The following is a 4,252-nucleotide window of genomic DNA, read 5'->3' as shown; positions in this document are numbered from 1 at the left end:
AAGCAAAAGTTGGTTTTTTTGCTATTGGATATTTTCAATGATGTTCATATTTTATAAGTATGCATTTATATATATATATATATATATATATATCAAAATAGGTGTTCAGTGGAGATTTTTATGTTTATTGCCCTTTGGAACTATAATATAATGAGCCTCAGTTGGAAAATATCAGGTGAGCAATCTACTAAGTTAATTTAAATATTATTCCAGACAATGTTTTCTTATTAAAAAAACATTATAAAATAGTCATGCTGTGTTACCAAAAAGAAAAATAAAATCCCCATGTAAACCAACAAGAGGATTCATAATACTAAATTGTATTAAGCAATAGTCACTATAGTTGAAATCATGAAAATTTCTGCATATATGTATTCAAGACAAAGTCCAAACATAAAGATTCATTCAGCAGAAAAAACATAAAGATTCATTCAGCAGAAAGTATTTAGAAAGAATCAGCTTTAATTCACCAGAATTAACTACATGAAGCCAGGTGATTTTTGATTAAGAGCTTCTGTTAATACACCCATGGAGAATTAACTTGTCTGTTGAGCCAGACAAAATGTAACTATACTCACATTTGACTCTTCAAACTAAGGAATTAAACAAAGTAAAGTTTCAGCCAATTGCAGAGTCAGCATAGCAGATGTTTTGATATTTCAGTTTTGCTCTGTATTGATATTCAGTTTTAGAAACTATGTAAGATTATTTTTTTTCAATTCCAGCTGGTCTATTAGTTGAACTTTTAAAAGAAAACAAATGTTCACTAGAAAAAATCACATTTTAGCATATTAGGTACATCTGCAAATTAGCTTAAATTCATTATTTTTCTTTGTTGGGGGCTCAAAGTTCAAGTTTCTTCTCATGACTATACATTTTAATTGTTAGAAATTAGGTTATGCAATGCAGTCAGAGTTATGTAAATAAACTATTTCTGGATACAATGGTCAATTTTGCATGTGTCTATATTTGTAAGTATTTGGACGTTATTTTTTAAAAAGTTGGATATGAAAGTGCAACTTTAAGAGGGTTTGTAGGTCAGCTGGTTGTGTGGTAGTTAAGGCAGCTAGATCTCACATGGCCCACTGTGCAGTTTGAGTCCTGAACCCAATGGCTTGAGAAACACACTGGGCATGTGTGAGTCCATGCATGTCCAAAATTCCCAAAGGAGGGAGAAATGAAAGAGAAGGGATTGCAGCCTGACCATCCCCCATGAGGGGTGCTTTCTCACTTTCCATGGCTTTCTCTTTCTCTGTCTCTCTCTGGTGAGTGCATGCACCATCTAGCAAATTAAAAAATGGGGGGGGCAGTTGTTACTCTCTTTAAGAAAATAATCCCTTTTTCACTTATATTCTCATAAGATCTGGATTGACAGTAGAAATACATATATAGTAATAACTGAATGTCCTAATAGACCACCAAAATTGAAAAAGCCAAGTTTAACTTCATGACATTTGAAATGGTTAACTCGTTACTAGTCAACCTTATACTTCTCACACTTTGCCTGTCATTTGTATCCACTTCTTGATATGGAGAAACTATACTACTAAGAAGAATAGCAGAAACCATCAAAGTTAGAAAGTAGAAAGCAGGAAGATGAATTAAGGAGTCATGCTATTATAGAAAAAGTGCTTTGGAAGTATTTCAATATAACCCATAAATATCATGAATAACTGATTAAAAAAAGGGGGAGAGCAAGGCTGTGTATCATAGGTTCTAAGGTGAGTCAGGGTGGGGCCTCTAATTTTGTTTTGCTGGAAACAGACATTTAAAATTATGTCATGGTTGGGCCAACCAGGTGGTATGGTGGTTAAGGTGGCTGGATTCTACATAGCTTACTGCATGGTTTGAGTTCCAGACCTGGTGGCTTGAAAACCACGCAGGGCATGCATGTGTGTGTGTCCAAAATTCCTAGAAAAGAATGGAAGATAAGGGATTGCAATATTGTCATCCCTCAGGGGAGTGCTTTCTAATGTTCTCTCTCTCTCTCTTTGTCTCCCTCTGGCAGGTGCAAATGCGCTATAGCAGAAAAAATAAATTATGTCATGGCAGGATAATTAACCCCAAAGCACACATTATGTTTGGAACTAGTGAAATCTCTATTTCTGAATCTACTTAGAGATAAAACTCTACTAGATTTTATTGCCTTTGCTCTAAACCCGTTCTTCCCTAACCTGGCTTATCATGTGAGTCTCCTGAAAGGCACTGAAAAAAAATTCTTATATTCCATCACTCCTGAAAAATTTGGTTCAGTGTGTTCGAGTTAGGACCAGCAATCTATTTTGTAAAGGTCTTCAGGTGGATTCTAATGGTGAGCCAGGTATGAGGAACATGGAGATAACTAAATGGGAACCTCTAGACTTTTAATTCCATGACCAGTGTCATGAAATCCTAAGGTTTTAAGATTATTTATTTATAAAGGATTGATAAACAAATGTGAAGCAGTCAGTTTTTATTGTATATATACCACAAAGATCCTGAACTGTATGATAGTATCATTAAAGAAGAGCCATTCATTGAAACATATTTTACTGAATTTAAATTATATGAAAGAAGATCAAACATCTTCTTTCAAAGAAGAGAGGAGACCCCCTGATTGCAGAGAACAGTGCACTCCTATTAGTTAATCCATGGTGACACATTAGTGGAAGAAGAAATGTAATAATTTTTTTTTCTTTTTTTTTGGAGAGGTTTTAGCTATAGGGCACATGCGCTCACCAGACAGACAGAGACAGAGAGATAGAAAGCGAGAAATCACTCCCCGGGAGGATGGTCATGCCGCAATCCCTTCTCCTCCGTCGGGATCTTAGGCATGCACACACACACGCACGGCATGAGTTGTTTTTTTTTTTTTGGAGAGGTTTTTGCTATAGGGCGCATGCGCTCGCCAGACAGACAGAGAGAGACATAGAGACAGAAAGCGAGAAATCACCCCCCGGGGGGATGGTCACGCCACAATCCCTTCTCCTCCATTCTCCTCTCGGGATCTTGGGCACGCACGTACATGCTCCCGGCGTGAGTTTTAAGCCACCGGGTCCGGGAAGCAAACAGCGGTAGACTACATGAGAGTCCAGCGACATAGCCATTACACTAACTGCTGGTCCCTCATGTGATGATTCTTGAGATGGATCTAATTGGTCGCCTGTGCTGCAGAAATTCCCTTATTATCCATATATTTCATATAATGTCTGTTGACATTGAAAGATAATAACTGATAAGTGTGAATTAACTACTCATCCATTTACACTATTCCATAATCTGCAGCATACTTTCTCACATGCAGAACTGTATAAAATGGAGACTTTTGTAAAAAATAGCTGTAAATTTCACCAGCTCTAGTCCTCGTCATAAAACTATATCATTCATTGATCTGTAGATGAACTCTGATATAAACTATATTAAAGGATCTATATAAATGCAAATACAACAAAAAATACAATTGATTTTTATGGATTTTAAGTCTTAAATGTAAGTAAAAGCTCTGTAGACTACTAGACACAGTCTGATAAAATGTCAAAATGGTTCCCTAAGGGAAATCAGAATGATGTTCCAGAATACCATCTTTAACAACCCCTGCTGTTCTTTGATACTTCCTGATTTGCTTGGGGGAAGGGTTGTCACAAAAGTGCTAAAAAGCCTCCTAAAAAATAAAACTATGAGAAGATATTGCTTAAAGTGAAAAGATATATGGTAGGTGTCTCTGAATTTCTTCTGCTAAAATTCACTTTTGTAATTCCATTTATACAGTCATCCAAACACATAAGACTTCTAGCTGATCCACTGAAACCCTAATAAAGGTTTCATCTGAAGAAATAAATAACCATCACCACGCAGTATTTATAGATTACTGTAAGGGCAACATCTTTGGAGAAAACCAATCAGCTAATAGCCATCACTACTCCCCAAGCAGATGATTTATTTCTGCCATACGGAGAAAGGTTTGAGTAATTTTCCCAGCCCTTAGAGGCAATCAGGGACAATATGGAAATCTGTTTGCAACCTCCTTATATCAAACAGTAAAGCAGGCTGATTATTTCTCCCTGGTCTCACAATCTGAAATTAAACAACAGTAATAATAAAAATCATAGTAGCCCCCATATTCTTAGTACTACTTATTTGCCAGAGTGTACTAGGTGTTTTCTGTGTGTTACCTTATTTAATTTAACCGTCACAAAGTCTATGTGAGGAAATTAATAATTGTTATATCAAATAAATAAAGAAAGAAGCCATGATTAAGTTATTTGTGCAGAGA

The sequence above is a fragment of the Tupaia chinensis genome, unplaced genomic scaffold (genome assembly GCF_000334495.1).
Source record: "Tupaia chinensis unplaced genomic scaffold, TupChi_1.0 Scaffold144482_1, whole genome shotgun sequence".
Lineage (NCBI taxonomy): Eukaryota > Metazoa > Chordata > Mammalia > Scandentia > Tupaiidae > Tupaia > Tupaia belangeri.
The sequence above is the reverse complement of the archived record's forward strand: the minus strand, read 5'-3'. Positions refer to the sequence as shown.